The sequence below is a fragment of the Netta rufina genome (genome assembly GCF_964035555.1).
Source record: "Netta rufina genome assembly, chromosome: 1".
NCBI lineage: Eukaryota > Metazoa > Chordata > Aves > Anseriformes > Anatidae > Netta > Netta rufina.
In genome coordinates, this window is record NC_140123.1 from 68,298,638 (window position 1) to 68,315,087 (window position 16,450).

At 44.5% G+C, this 16,450-nt stretch overlaps 1 protein-coding gene across 12 annotated transcripts in view; it reads left to right on the forward strand.

The window, feature by feature from the left end:
• Positions 1-16,450, forward strand: part of INPP4A (inositol polyphosphate-4-phosphatase type I A) — a 110,277-nt gene that overhangs the window by 17,819 nt on the left and 76,008 nt on the right. For 11 of the 12 annotated variants that reach the window (XM_084299898.1, XM_084299891.1, XM_084299900.1 and 8 more), the window contains exon 1: positions 8,607-8,730. The exons of the other annotated variant lie outside the window; for it this stretch is intronic. The gene's annotated coding sequence lies outside the window, so the exon portion shown is untranslated. Of the gene's footprint in view, positions 1-8,606; positions 8,731-16,450 lie in introns of those variants that run through there. 12 annotated transcript variants of the gene reach the window in all.

Consider the following 16,450-nt stretch of genomic DNA (forward strand, 5'->3'; position numbering starts at 1 on the left):
AGTTTTGAGAAGTGAAAGGTTCACATCTGAAAGTGCCAGTGGCCAAGGGGCGATTGGAGCCTTTTCCCAGACTGATGCCTGCGGAGGTCTGCACGGCTCTTCAGTCACCTGCCTCAGTGGAGAAGCCCTGTCACCATGAAGGAGTGCAGTTCAGCAGGCAAAGCCTTAACAGCATTAAAACTTTCTTTTAGCCTAAATTGAAGGGACGGGAAACAGAGCTTAAAAAGATGTTTTTTTCCAGAGACCTGACAAACACTTTTTCTTGCCAAATAACTCTTTTACAATGCTTTCCTGATGATTTCTGCCCAAGTCCCTTTGCCTCCTCTCTCCCTTTACTGTCAGAGAGCTTCCCTAGGCATCTAATTTTTTTGCCTTGCCTTCTGAGCAGCCTGTCAACCAGGCAGTTTACAATTGTGCATCTGTCTCTATACCAACTACTCCTCCTGAATCCGCTCCAGATCTTTCTCCATCACACTATTAACGGTGTGGTTTGACTTGCCATCTCCTCTCCATTTCCCATTCCCTAAACTAGTTTGCCCTCTGCTTCCCTGGCTCCGTAGCACAGCCATGAGCAAGCCACTGCAGTGCCATTAGCTCCTCTCCTTTCGGGGCCATGCTCTGGGAACTGCACACAGGTTAATATATTAACTGGCACTCATTTTGCCTACTCGTTCCTCTGGATGCTAACATCGATCTTCTTTGCCTTGCTGAGAGTCTTGATTCACCAGCTCTGACATTTCCTCTCTCTGTCACCTTCTAAAAACATCCATCTCGTACCTCACAGCCAAATCCTTCCCATCCATATTCTATTTTGAGCTCAGCTTTTACTGGGTAGCCTGCCTATTTAACTTCAGCACTTACAAGGCATGCAGAAATGCTGCAGTGGCCTGTGGATTGCTTTGTTCTTCGCTGAGCCTGGTTGGGGCATCTCAGCACGAGCAAACTTCAGCCCCTCTGCAGTTTTGAAGGGAAGCAAGTGCTTTCAGAAGGTGACTTCTGGCACCTAAGTTAGCAAATTAGCTCCTGCTCAGATGACGTGCTCTGACTCTCCTCCTTTCTGCCTTGTTTCTGAGGAAGTGGAGAATTCAATACATTTTCTGACTCTCCTGGCCTTTCTCGTTAATGCAGCCTGTTCAAACTCCACGTTGCATATAATGGGTATGCATGGACTGAAGTAATTTTCAACCTATTGAAGATATAAGAAGCATTACAGAATGTTAAAATATTACTTTTGTTTTGATTTATATTCTTAAATATCCCTTTTTTCCTGGTTAGAAGGTAGGAAGAATCAATAGGTTTTTCTTTAATGCAACTTCTGCAGTTCCTACTTTTTCCTTTTTTTTTTTTTTCTTAATGGGAGATTTTTCAATAAAAAACAACTCTACAAACTAGATATTTGCTCTTTTTAGTACCTACATCACAAGTTTTTAGCCCGTAGTGATAAGGACCGTCAGAGTAATAAAGCTGAAAAGGCTTCTCTTCAAAACAAAAACCAACCCAAGAGATCCCAAGTAAGATACCAACAATATGCTACTTTTCTGTGTGGAGAATGTGTTATGTAGGTTAAAAATAATTATTGCCTTCTCACACTCTTTTAAAAAAAAAAAAAAAAAAGGTATAATTGCTACCAAAGGCGGGTCTCTGTGATATTTTTTGAACCTTCAATCAAGGGCTTTGGGGAAAAAGGAGCAGGGGGTAAAGAGTGGGTAGGCAAAATGCGCAACCACAACAAAAAATGCCTTGTGCTGGTTAGCTGCCATCTCAATTACAGACTATAAAAATAAATATTAGGCACATTTAAGTGACAGCTGGCAACGTCAGGTCCTTTTGAAAGTGTTTGACCAGTATGGGTTTCAGCTTGTTATCCTGGTTCCGTTTTATTTTTTATTTTTATTTTTATTTTTCAAAAGCAGCCTATTTAGGCACAGCGGGTAACAGGTACTGCTGGCATCTTCTCCCTTTTTGGACTTACTGTAAAAGGAAAGCACACCGCGAGGACAGCTTTTGCTTGTCTTCCTTTAATTTTAATGTTATTGTGTCAGTTTCCTTTCCCACCTTAACCGCAGCTGTTATGCTGTTTTAAGAGCCCTATTTTAAGAGTCCGTCCCTAGTTAGGGGTTTGGATCACGCAATTACGGGATCCTGCTGTGCCTGGGCAGGACTGGAGGAAGCCGAGGCTTAACACCAGCGTTCATCCTTATGGGTGATTTCCTCAGTGAGCCAGTGCTGTGCAGTAATTAACGGAGCTGGGGATAGTTCGCTGGTTCTCGGGCAAAATGAGTGGTTCTGAAGCTGGAAATGACTGCTCTTGTGTCAGGGAGACAATTTCTGCCTCCGATCGCGTTGAAGACTTGGTGCCGTTCAGGTGCTCTGTCTTCACTCTCTGTGTTCAGCTCGGTGTCTCCATTCAATCTCGATACAATCAACAAAGAAGAATGTGCTGTGTTTCGTTTCAGAAGCCCTCTGATGAAGAGAAATTTCTCCCAAGAGAAATTAGCAGAGAATTAATGCTATTTGGGGCTATAGTAATCGATTCAATATTTTTTACACTCCCTGTCTTTATGGATCTTGCTGGCTTACGCTTGCATCAGTGATCGTGACCTTACAGTCAGCCCTTTTCAGTAGATCTCCTTTATCTCTAAAATTATTTCACGAGTGTTTGAAATCCCCAGTTTGCAAAAGCAAATGGCTTTTGGAGTGCGTCTTTGTAAGGATGTGACTGCCATTTATTCAATGGTTCTTTAAATGGTTCTGCGTTGGTTCGAACCAGCCTTACAAGGTTTGGATGGTGGATAAGCAGATGTCTTCATGCCAAAACCAAGGATGCTCTCAAAATTACTCAACACTGTCTCGAAAGAAAGCTCATCCAATGTTAATGCACTAAACAGAAATTAAGACTGGGGCACCTCCCACTAGATCAGATTGCCCAAAGCCCCATCCAGCCTGGCCTTGAACGCCCCCAGGGATGGGGCATCCACAGCTTCTCTGGGCAGCCTGTGCCAGGGCCTCACCACCCTCTGAGTGAAGAATTTCTTCTAAATATTTAATCTAAACCTACCCTCTTCTAGTTTAAAGCCATTACCCCTTGTCCTATCACTACAATCTGTGAATGAACAGTGCCTTACACTTGATAGGAAACTGAGTGGATGGAGGCTTTGTAGAATCACAGGATACAGATGTCAAAATATTACTTCTAAGTAGCACAGTTACCATTGTTGGTTTTTTTTTCCACTTCTGATTTTGGGAAAAATCCCAAATGATCAAAAGTCAATTAAGTTTTGAATGTCAAAATTTAGAGTAATCATGAAATAAACGTTTTTTCCATCATAAGTGTTTTTAATAAGCTTTTCCACCTCAAGCTCCTACTGGTCTCGATTCTGATCCGCGATCCAGCGTGTGCGATACCCTAATCTTCGGATGGTCCCAGTGATACTTGGTGGCATTAATCTGGGGAATAATTTATGGTGCACCACAAATAGAGGCTGGATTCACACGAGGCAATTTTGTGAGCTTCTGGATAGCTCTTTCTAATTGAATTGTTACATAATTTATTTTGAAAGAAGAAATAATGAACTTGGAGAGAGAAAAATGAGAAATATTCAACTTTGGCTTTCCTCCTTATTAGATCTTCTCCACATGCATTTGGGGCTCCTCTTAGCTCTTGGTGTAGCGCTGTATCATACTGTACTGACAACAGGGCTTTGTTTGCGAGGCAAGGGCAAAGGACACCAAGAATAGGACTAACAGGACGAGGTCCCTGACGTGCCTAGGTGGGTACGTTAGTCATGACCTTACTGATGAAGAACGTAACAGCAGATGATTTCCCTGCTAAAAATCGGAGCTGGTTAACTTGCACAGGAGTACAGATGAGTTGAGAAGACAAGACAAAGCACTGAGAAGCTGTTGTGCAAACACAGAAATCTCGCATCACAGTTCTTTCTTCATGTAAATAAGGCGGAGTGCGTTTTATTGAAAAAATGCTGAGGAATAGCAGGCAAAATTGGCCAGCTTCACATTCACAGTTTTACATTGATTTTTTTTTTTTTTTTTAATTTAGTTTACGCAGCGCAGCAGATGGCATTGAGAAAACAGCAAGTCTTGACTTCTACTTTCTTTCTCCAGCACGAGCAATTGTTCTTTCGGGGGCATTTTAAGAACATACCGCTCACAGGTCTCAAAGACTGAGACCTACAAGTCCTGCAATGTGAAGACAGCAAGAAGAATTTAACTCAGAAATGTGTAAGGTATAGTGAATAAGCAAAATGAGTGGATGTAGACAATTCCCACCAGACTACAGTGTTTTGTTTGGCGGTGCAAGGAAATGTAATGTTGAAGTCATATGGTAACATCTAAGTGCCTCAAAACGAGTTTACACTTGGGTTTGGTCACCTCTTTTGTTGGATTCAGCTGAAATCATTGTACCAGTGCTGCAACCAGGGCATGCTGGTTTGAAACAGAGAGGTAGTTGTGCGTTGCAGAGAAAACTAAAGGTGGTTTGGAATGGGAAAATTGTGTCCATGTTGGTGGAACAAACTATAATATTCTCAGAGGCCTGGGGAGACCAGGTGTTTTCTGCAGTGCCTTCTCTGTTATTTTTGATTTTTCTGATTTTCAAGGCAAGTACATGACACTTGAGATTACAGATGCTTCCACGCGTGCACTATCTAGTTTTTTAGGAAGAGGCAGAGCTCTGAATTAAGGAGAGTAACATTGGGCAGATGTTAATCGGAAATGGTGCGTCATCTGATTGAGGTTTAATGCGTTATTAGGGGCTTGCTGACCGTCCCTGTCAATGCAAAACATGGGCAGATGTTGGCATTACGGAGAAAAAGAGAACAGAAGTGGATAGACACGAGCAGGCCAGCTGCCAAAAGATCAGCTGACACTCTGCTGACATCAAGTGCAATCTGGGGAGTCCTTATGCCAGCGAGCTTTCCTGCGCAGCAGATGTGTCCCTGTCTGGGTCCCTGCTCTGCAGGAGCCACAGCAGTGTCCGTGAACTCAGCTCTCATCTGGGCAGTGTGACTTTGTTGTCGTGAGAGACGTTTCTCTTGTCTTGTCTCTGATCTTAGTGTCTCAGTCTCTGGTTTCATCCGCTGAGGACAGACCATAAAGAGGAAAGAAAGGGACAGTGAGGTCATCTTGTGCATCGTCACCACGTGCACAGCAGTGCATCCCTCTGAGATCTGTGCGCAGCGTGTTACGGGTGCCTTGGGACTGTGTGGTTTCTCTCCAGCGCAGGACAGGTAGCTTCGGGTTGGTACAGGAGGAATAAAAAATGTCTCTCTCGAGATGTTGGTGGATGAGGTATTGATGGTAGAAAGTTCCACCACGGTAGCACCTCCTGTTACTTATCCTCAGAAGCCTTGAGATGAACGTGGTAAGTGCATCCTCTCCTCTCCTCCCACACCAACCAGTAAAGCTCCACTTCCACGCGTGGCTTCCTCTGGAGCTGATGCTATTGCCAGCAGGAGTTTTTATTTTCCGGAGAAGCAAACAGTGCTTCTGCCACGGTGTATCCCAATACCCACCAAGGGTGATCAGCTGGAAGAAATGTCCTTGCTACTGAGGTGCACTGGAGGGGGAGCCTGATGTTCACTTCAGCAAGACGCTGAAATCTGATTTCTGCTTTTGGCTTTGCTGTGGACATGGGAAGCAACCTCGGTCAGGTAAATTAGCTGTGTTTGTATGAAGATGCAAGGTTATTTCCCTTCTCAACCTTTGGCCTTTCTCTCTTTTCTAAATACGTGCTCCTTCTGCCGTGGGTCTCTTCTGCTGTGTGCACGCATAGTGACTACCTCCACGTGTGGCTCAGATAAGCAGGGCTGCAAGCCATCATTAGGATGGAGCAGAGTGCACGGCTGATGGAAAGGGGACTGGGAGGAGGAAGGGAGGTGTCTGTGTGTCCTGCCAGTGGTCCTCGATCTGCTTCTGTTGCAATTCACATTGCAGTGGAAGCCAGCTCTGTCCTTGAAGAACATGAATGTGTTGTGTTGTTTTTTTCCCTTGTACAGTACAGCTAAGAAGAAAAAAGGCTCAAGAACAGAGGTAGGGTTAAGTACACTCAATAAGGACAATTTGACTGTAGCCTGAGCTTTCATAAGAGAGCAGGTTAATATGGAATCAAAACCAAAATCCCCAAGACAGGGAAGTGATAAGGAGGAACAGGATTCCCTGCCCTAGCGTGTTTTGGAGTACCGTGTTGAATAGGTGCTGTAGAAGAGCCTTGGCTTGTTCATTTTCTAAAGGAGAAAAAGGAAAAAAAAATACTATCTCAAGTCCTTGAAAAGTGTGTAATAGTCTTCAGTGCCTTTAACACAAAATCTCCTGCAGTAGCGTTCAGTTTAGCAGCCTGTACTAATACTCACGTTCAAGGTTTCATCCACATCAGTGTCGGTTTTTAGGTTTTCACCTCTCCTGGGGCAAGAGCCTTTGGGTTTTCCCACTTTCAGACCCAGGATCCAAACCCTTTCTGCAGCAGAAGGTCAAGCTGGGGCAACTGAAATTAGGCAACACAGAACCGCTGCTTACAGCAGCTGGATCACTTCTCATTTTTAGGTGGGACCATTTGCAGAGAAGTATTTGCATGTCACACAGCGTGTGCTCGCTCTTGGTGTGTTTCGTCTCCCTAAGGTCTCTAACAGCTCTTTTCTTCGAGTCGTCTTTGATCCAAATCTAGGCTTTTAGGTGAACTGCAGTACAAATTTGAGTGTAGAGATATAAATGCATGCCATCCTTTCAAAAAACAGACAAAAAAACAACAACGAAAGCAAAAATGTTTGAAGTACTGCCCTGTTTGCTCCTCTCTACCTGTGCCATAGATGCCACTTGGACTGAGTTCTCGCTGTTTTCGTGTTTAAAAGTCTTGGGGTTCTTGGTTGGTTTTGGGGTTCTTTATTTTTATTTTTTATTTTTTTCTTCAGGCATGCTGGGGAGTTTACCATTCTTCCACATTTGCAACATTTTCAAGGCAATAAAGCCTTGAAAGCTTGGCTGGAGGAAAAACTCACTGCCATTAGTAAACTGAGGAAAAGGGTGGGATTTAGCAGCTCCTGAAGATATTCCAGGGGATAGATATGATGCGGGTGTTTTTAGGGGAAAGACAGCAGTTACTCTTTATCCCTTTGTTTGTGTTATCTCCATGACCGTGCTTCAAGGGTTGTTTTGCTCAGCTTGATTCCTTCTCATCTCTTGATCCCTGCCAAGCCAGTGTTCTTGGCTGCCTCGAGATGCAAGGAGAGAGTAAACATTACCATCAATAGCATGCAGTTCGTTCAGCGGCTTTAATAACAACCAGATACGGTGATGAGGGGTGTAGTGCACCTGCTTGGTTCAGGCGGAGAGGCTTACCTGAAATTTGGTTGTGCTTTGCATAAGAAGTGTTCCTTTAACAAAACCAAACCCCACAAAACCTGTGAGAGCCAGCCACGCTTTGCTATCAGCTTTTCGGCGAGAAGTCTCAGTTCAAATCTGCTTCTCTGGGCGATAGCCAGCAGGACATTTGCTAAGTATGAGGAAAGATGTTTCGCTTGTAAATGCTTTGACATAAACCAAGTGCCTTTTCCCAGACTGCCTGGGATGTTTATATGCATGGCTGACAGGCAGGTTTAATGCCTAGTTCCTTGGGCCAGCAGCTTCTTCTGACAGTGCTCCCTCTTCATTCATCCCATCGTTTGTTTCTACGGGGTTGACCTGCTGGCTCAGTAGCAGAGGGCTTCATTTACCTTCCTTGAAGCCTGGGTTTGCTCAACGCTTAGTATAATTTGTCTTTCAGAAATAAAATGCAATCAGCACAGCACTCTGCCTTGACGCTGCCTAGCACTGAGTGCCTAACAGGCTGCGTAACTCCTGCCCTAAGCTGAATGTGGTGGGGAGTCTGGCAGGCGTGGGGAGCAACCACGTGGATCACTGCTGCTGCTGTGACTGGGGCCACTGGTGCCTAGTGAGACAGGCAACTGTGGGAAGGCTGCCGTGATCAGCCTTTCCCCAAAGGCACTGCCCCTGGCCGTAATGCAGCCCTGATCTCTCCCGCAGGCACTTCACCCTGGTGTCTGCATCCCCCAGCCCTTCGGACAGCTCTCGCTGCATCTCGGGCCAAATTTGCCCCCAGAGGCACTTGGTTATACACTCATGGTGGGTAAATGGACATTGCCCCAACTTATTTTTTGTTTTAGAATATTTCCTGGGGTGGTTGAGTTCTTCTTCTAGTCTTGCTGGGAGGTGTGGGCTCACAGACACACGCCAGTCGCACACTGCCTGCCACATCACGCGAGTGGCCTGGCTCACAAAGCAGGCTTCACGTTCAGGATGAATATACTTACAGCAAAGACAGAATCGGAGCTGCCAGCCTAGAAAAGAAAGCAAGTCAGATTGCACGAAGGCAGAAACCCAACTCGCTGCCCAAAGAAAAGGCCGCGGCCGTCGGCAGGCGTGTGTACACCCAGGCACACGGGCGGCGCGTGCGTGCGTGCCTGTGCGACACGGAGAGGAAGCCCTGAAACTTAAACTCCTCCTGCAGCTCTGCATCTGCTCTGAGTCACTGCTATGACTCACGCTGACAGCGTTCACGTTTGCTAGCGTGCAGATGGAGCAGCTCTGGCACCGGGAGAGGCAGGTTGCATTATTGATTACCTGCTGCAGCAGACGCTTGCGCCAAGGCTTTTTTTTAGGAGCGCAGACGAAACGCAGCGGGCTCTACTGAGCACGGCCATCGTTACTGCTTGCTTAAAGGTAAGAACGCCTGTTATTCACCAGGGAAGGATAGGAAGGGGAAATCAGAGCTTGGGAAGGTTGAGCTTCTTGCTGCTGCTGCTGCTGCTTGTTCTTGGAGGGAGCTGCGTGACCGCAGAGCTTTGTTTGCGGAGCCGTATGGGGAATCGTGCGGCTGACGGGCAGTGGGTGTCCGAGGAGAGAAAACAGCACGCTCCCATTCATCGTGTTATGTAAGGCATGGCAGCCATGTTAAGGACAGAAGACCTCTTTCGAAGAAACGGTGCTGCCAGACATCAGGGCAGGGAGAGCGGCGGGCGTCTCAGCAGCCCTCTGCCTGCGCTTCGGAGATCGCCGCAGGTCCGCGGCTCTCGCTTCCCACTGAGCGAGCCCACTCCTGAATGGCTGTGGGAATAAAGAGCAGCGGCGTTAGGAAGAGCAAAATGATGATTGTTTACCTTTAAAACCACAGCGCTGTTCTGCCTTCAGCACTCAGGCTGGCAGCGGGCATGCCCTGTGCAGCGCCTGGATGTAAACAGTCTCCTCTCATACCCGAAACGCTGCATCCTGATCCCGGGGTTGTTTTCATCCTCTGCTGCTAAAAACCCGTGCGTATGTCCTGCTCTCACAGCTGGTTGTATGCAGAAAGGGGGACACGTTCTAGTTAGCGTTCACTGCTGCAGAGTGAGGAAAATAGCTTTTTTTTTTGTAGTGGTTTACTGTTGTTTTCTTCCCTCTGGTGCAATAATTTTAACGTAGCCTAGATTTGTGTTGCTAATTATCCTCAGGTAGAACCCGCTGAGTCTTGAGCCTTTGCTGTCCTATCCCCAAGAGATTTTCTAAGTTATGAAACCTTTGGTTTTGGATTGCAATGATGAATTTATCTTAATTTCATTCTTTTTTTTTTTTTTTTTCCTTTTCCTTGTATTTTTTGCATTTATGTTGGATATGCAAGACAGTGCCATTTTCAGGTGTATACAACAGTGAGGTCAGCAGCTGCTCTTAACAACAAGGGAGCCTGGTCACTTCTGTGTATTATTTTCAGAATGAGAGAAAGAGGATGTTTTTGAAACCTCATCATTTATTAGCTTGCTCTCAGCTTCTTGAAACTGCCATGCATTTCCTTGTAAAATCTGCACAAAAGTCACTGCTCTCTTCTCCTCTCAAATAAACATGGCAACGTAGCAAGATGATTTAAAATGACAGCATACTTTAGGTTCTTCTTCTGTTTATAATTTACAGCATTCACTGAGGCACAGTGTTTTCATTGCTATGAATTAATTACATTTGGCATGACTTCCTATTTAAAAAAAAAAGAAAAAGATTGAGCTTCATAACAAAATGGAGAGCAAGGTTTGCTAGCACATCAGTGTCTGTACACATCTCGTGACATCCAATTTAGAAAACTGCTCTGAGTGAAGCTTGTAAAACGGTGTCACTCATGGACTCCCATCTCCACGAGCAAAATTTTGGTCACTGAATTAAATGATTAATGTGCTGGATATAAAATATCTCTGACGGTGCAGCGTTATGAATGCAAGCTAGTTTATCCAATATTAGGGTTGTTTTTAGGGCTGCTTGCTAATGGCGTACTGGCACGTGGCAGTCTTTCCTCCCCCTCAGAAATCAAACAATCCAAATAAAACACTTTAATGTCCTAATTTTTCGATTGATTTGTATCTATGTTATCGTTTTCCTGAGATTGTGTCAGAATTGTGTTTGCCTTCACGTCTGCCATTAAGTATGTATACATTTAGACTAGGAACTCTACTCTGTCAAACCACAACAAACAATTTATGACAATAAAACGTAAATATCTTCAGTGGAGTTTACAACATTTCCTTATTAATAAGTTGTGGGTGCATTTAAATAATCATCAGTTAACATTTTTGAAAAAAAAAATGCAAAAACATGCTTAAAATCGAAAAGAGAGGGTGATGGGTAGCCCCTGAGTCAGCCCAGCCCTGACCACAGCCTCTCCATCCCAATTGACCATAAACCATCCGTGGAAGTGATGACCACCAGAGAGGCTCCTTCTGTGCAGGGGGTTTGTAATAAATATAGTATGGCTTGTCAAAAGTCTGCCCTCTGAAAGTTGTTTTTGGTTGCCTTAAGTTGGCTTTGCATTAGGCCATAAAAGCAACGTGGCAGAAGCTGCTGGGGCCATTTCACCTGTCCTTTTAGCAGAACATGAAGCTGAGAGTTTGTGATCGCCTTGACTTTTTTTTTTTCTGCAATAAAAGTGTTCAGGCTGTCCTTTTATTTGTTTCCTCCTGGGTCCAATCTGCAGCTTTTTCCTCCAGTTTCCCATGTGGCTCTGCCCTACCTGTGTTATTCTGAGCCCCTCGGCTGCCTTCCTGGCACGTGCAAAAAACTTTGAGGAGATCCAGTCTTGTTATTAGAATGAGTTTGGGCAAATCACATATAGTATGGGTGATTTTGGGACTGTGTGATCGTTTTAGCCGATCATCAAAAATGAAGCACTGTTGTTGCCTCAGATGCTGAGTTGATGCAGAGCAGAAAATGGTCCATGCACTGAACAATGATTTATGTCACAAAAAACGATCGCTGTATTTTATAAGGTGATTTGCTATTGATGTTAGACTTCTTGAAAGAGGGCCCTGCAGTATATGAAAAGGAAGCAATGTATCAAGGTTTATTTAACACCTCTTTGTGCCACAGAACAGCAGGGCATTTTTATTTTCAGCTCAAAATTTGAAAAGGAGGGAGGGAAAAAGGTTGTTGGAGTTGGCTTGGTTACAAGTTTGTCATTTCTCTTTTTTTGTGTGTGTTAGAAATAAGCTCCTGGAGTTTATGTTGGAATAAAAATCCTTGCACGTGAGTGGTATGAATAGCACTGTTTTCAGTACTGAACTATTTTTTGTTGTTGTTGTTGTTGAACTCACTTTTTGTATTTGATTAATTTTTAGAAATGACAACTTTTCTGTGAGTTGTTTTGGTGATCTTTCATTTATATGTCTGTATACATCTACAGGGCATCTGCTTTGTCCCTATAGATTTTCCTAGTTTCTGAATAAGTGGTCTTGTGTGGATTAGATTTATTCCCTGGTTTTAAAGGGGAGGGAGAAAGAACTGTTATATCTTTGCACATACTGTGAAGCTTTTCACTGAATCCTGGGGCAGGTTAAGCAAGGGGACACCAGGAGAGGTGGTGGAGTCATCCCTAGAAGGCCCCTATTGTAGAGGGCCTTCTGCTTCATCACATTGTGAGGTTTTGTATCATTTATGATTTTTGCCTGTTGAAACGTTTATGTATTCTTGAGTGTGTGCAAATTTAAGTAAAGGGTAAAGGGTGCTGCCTGTACCTTGACTATATGAATGATGATCCTTTTGTTTGCCTTCAGGGGCCAACTTTCCACCTGACTAGTTCTTCATGACTGTAGTCTCTTTGCCCCCTGCTCTGGAATCGGAGCTAGTTTGGGGATGAGTATACTTCATTTTGCCCTGGTTAAATGACATTGTGGCCTGGATTATGATGATGTGTTATTTCTGTACTGAGTTCTCCTTGTATTTTATAGGGATGTAGAAATCTGAGAGTAATTCTGCTTTCAGTTCGGTGTTTCATCTGTTAAAGCAGCAGAGTACCTCCGAGTTTGCTGTGTGGGCTTGAATAAAGAATAGTGAATTGGTAAATAGGATGTCTCGCATGACTGTAAAGTGACCTCTTGTGCCCAGGTAATGCAAAATTAAAAAGGAGTGGGTTCATGATCCTTAATTCAGGTTTATTTTTTAGATAAATCCTTGGTAGTGCCAGATGGCAGAGCTGCTGTGGGCAAAGGTGAATGATGGAGCATGTTGTTCCTGCCTCTGTTTCTGCAGGCTATTTTCAAACCAGTAAATGTGATTTTTAAAGTGCAAAACAAAACAAAAGATGCTGCAGTATTCTGGACAGCACTAAACAGCCACTAATTTCAGCAAGTTTCCTGTGTGTTGTGGGTAAGATTTTAAGCCCTGGATCTGTGAAAACAAGCTGCTATAAAAGATTTCTTCTGTCTTGCTTCAGAAATAGACACTAGCGGTGTGACTGTAAAGCCAAAGATATATTTTACCCTGTCATCAGTGTGATTTCTGTTGGGCAGGTGGGTGGGCCTCTCCTGGGGTCTTATGGAGCAACATGGCAAAACGTTGGTTGTTTTAATGCATAGAAGGACATGAAATAATCACATCATGGTGGCAGTTTCTTCTACTGTTTCGGGAAAGTCTGCAAGAAGAGAAATTTCAAGCTCTGTGTGCTACGATAGTGGGTTTGGATGATGAGGATCACATCCTGACTGTTGTTAGCAGTAAATGTAGTAGTGTGGCTATGAATGCGTGACATAAAAATGCACGCAGCTGAGCTGGCTAGCAGGAGGTCTTTCTGTTTTAAATTCTCTCTGATGTGATCGCCTGGGAAAAGTTTGTTAAATTATTCTCTTCCTGAGATAAGTGGATGACTTTCAGTGGCATTTTGGTAAACAGGAGGTAGTGAGTAATAGGAGGAATGTGGCCTTCGTGGTTTTGCCTACAAAAGATTTCTGTTGTCCCATACCTTTGGAGGCTCATTGGTGAGAACATGAAATCCACATCACCGACACTTCCACAGAACAGCGATTTTACACTGAAAAGTTGTGTGGAAAAGCGACTGCTGTTTCACCAGTATGTATGCAGGGAGGCAGGCTTGCAAACTGGACTACCAGAGATGGGCTTTGGAAAGACAAGTTGGGAACAGGAGGAGATTTGTCTTGGCGGCTCTTCTGTGAAGCCCTCCCAGTTCAGCTGGGGAACAGAAGGAGGCCGGTTAAAATTGCATCCTTTATGGTTGCCACCTTTTATCAGGGGCTTTTGTAACTGAATGCACGTGAATATTACTGAGTATTACTGTCCTTTCAGCTCATATGGTCTGAGAGACACTCAGGGCCTCGGCCGCCTGAGGGCTCCTCCTCAGTGAACTTGCAAATGGCGCCCAGCAGCGCTCCAGTGGCGGGGGGCGGGCAGGAGGGCCCCGCAGCTGCTCGGGGCTTACAGGATCCTTCTGAAAACACCAAATCATGTCAGGGCACAGGGGTAGTGGGAAGGGCTGAGAGAGGCACAGGGAGCAGTAGAAAGGGGCCTTGCTTGGGCACCTGGAAGGATAGACTTCCATTTCCACAGGGAGCACTTGGCTTCAGCACCAGCCTGTCTGACTTTCTGGCTACCTTGTGAAGGCTTTGCCTTTTCTTCGGGGATGGAAGGATTTCCTAATAGCTCAGGAAGAACAGAACATTCTTCTCTGTGCTTGTTAGGAGGATTTATGGTTCGGTTACGAGAACATCCTCCGTCTTTAATCAATGGCAAATCCAAGAATGTCAGAAGGAGCCACTGGTCAAGTTGTACTGAGGGCTAGAAACAGTTTGGCACATGCAATAATTGTCTCTTTAAACACTGGAGGTGTCTAAATACCAATTGCATGTAAAATTTAGCAAAAAGAAGAAGGGAAGGCAGCACAGTCACTTATCATTCTGAAGATCTGTTTAGCCAGTGTTATATTCAGGATCAGCAGCAGACAGGTACCCACTAGTCACTTGACTCAGTTTGCCTGAGGTGTTTGTGCCCCTTTCTGCCATGAGTGAGGCACCCAGCATAGGTGGGAAGAGTTTTTCCTTCCTAGCACCTGGCTGACATGGCACTATCAACATCTGTGAGCCTCTAAAAGGCTTCCAAGAAAAAGAAGGCAGGTGGCAAACAGGCATTTGGGAGGGCTGTGGTAGCTGATGGAGAGCACAATATTTTGCAACATTTATTTTTTGAAAGTTTAACACCTCTTTCCCAACTTTTCTACATCTTGTACTTTTTTCCCCACCATTCCTCTTCGGTTCTTATTTCTGGGACCCGAGAGAACAGTGTCTTTACAGTAAATGTGACTGTAATGCAGCCTAAAATTCCCCATATCACAGTGCACATTCTGTGGCAGGAGTGCCCCATGTCCCAGTCTGCACCAGCCCTCATGTTGCATTGGGGGGTACATAAAATCTGTGTGTATGACGCGATCAGTGTGATGGATTACTCTAGAAGGAAGACTGCTCTTAATGTCATCTTCCTAGGGATTTTCATAAAACTGAACTAACTCCCTTGGAAAATTATCATTTGGTTACATTGCAGGAAGATAATTTCCATCCATTACTACTTGAATGTTTGGCTTTACAGTGGAATGTTACTTAGCCCGAAAGCATAGCCTCCGGTGGTAAGAAAGACAGGCACATGGACATTGAGTAGCTAAGAAAAAATGTGTCTTGTTTGTTTATTTGTGTCTTACTTACAGCTTTTCTGTAGGCCCCCTTTAGGTACTGGCAGGCTGCTGTAGGGTCTCCCCGCAGCCTTCTCTTCTCCAGGCTGAACAACCCCAAGTCCCTCAGCCTGTCTTTGTAGGAGAGGTGCTCCAGCCCCTTCATCATCTTTGTGGCCCTCCTCTGGATTCATTCTAATACATCCATATCCTTCTTCTGCTGGGGCCCCGGAGCTGAATGCAGCACTCCAGGTGGGGTCTCATGAGAGCAGAGAGGAAAATATTAAAAAATGAAAGAAGTGAGAGAGACTTTTAGGTACTGAATTCAATTCATTTTACTGTGAACAGCATCACATACCTGTTAAAAGTTCATTCAGTGTTATCCTGGGTGTTCTTCATGTACCTCATCTCTTCTGCGCAGTCACATAGCGAACAGTCAGGCTGGTGACACTTGTAATAGCAAACCAAGGCCCCTCCTTAATATTTAAAATGGAATGTGAAATACAGGATGCACTCATGTAAACCAGTTTGACCTCGAGACTGTGTTTTGTAATCTTGCTTTCCTCACATCCTGTGTTGTAGGACAGCGCTCGCCAGCTAGGCTGACTGGTGGAGGTGGCGGCTGTGTGACGACTTTGAGGAACAGGCCCGATGTCGGGGCATGCTGCAGGAGGTGCTGGCTCCATGTTTGTTTGAGCTGGGACAGTATTGGCATGTACTGTGATTTTCTTTCCATGAAAATCTAGTGCACAGTAAGTAAATGGTGACTGTGTTTCTGCCCAGCAAGGAGCTGCGACTCATTCAGGAGCACAGCCAAGCATTAGGATGCTAAAGAAAGCACTGCTGCAAGCAGGAATATAGATACAGCCATAGATGTGTGTTTTATTTCTTTCCAAGCTAGAGCTGAAAATAGCTGAAATTTTAGTGTTCTGAAAGCACAAGCTGCATGCATAATGCAAGCAAAAGTGATACAATTCTGGGGAATCAGATCGAGACAGTTTCCTCTCTTTCTGTAAGGCCTCTTGATATAAATGTGATTGCATCTTGTAGAAGTCACTACTTCAGAAAGAGTTCCCATACTGATCACAATAATCATTTTTGTCAAAACGGAGAGAGCTTTTGTTCTTTAAAATCTTGAAGACTAGTATTTTGAAATGTGGAATGTGAGCTAAGACTTGAGGAAGTAATATACGGTTAGTTTGTAAAAGAATTTAAAGAATTGTGCATTTTATTTGCCACAAGGCAAAGGACAAGGACAGACAGCACAGCGGGATGGATGCACGGTGTCTTCTACCTTCTGTCTAGCTGAGGTTTGTAGCAGGGGTAGTGACTGTCTTGACCTAGAAAAAGAACATATTGCCTGAGTTTGCAGGCTGATTATTGGAAACTTGAGCCTTTAAAATGTGTTCACAGGAAATGTCTTCTGTGCTACACTGAGTCTGACAACTTGCTTTGAATGAGCATTTGTTTGCAGCTCTC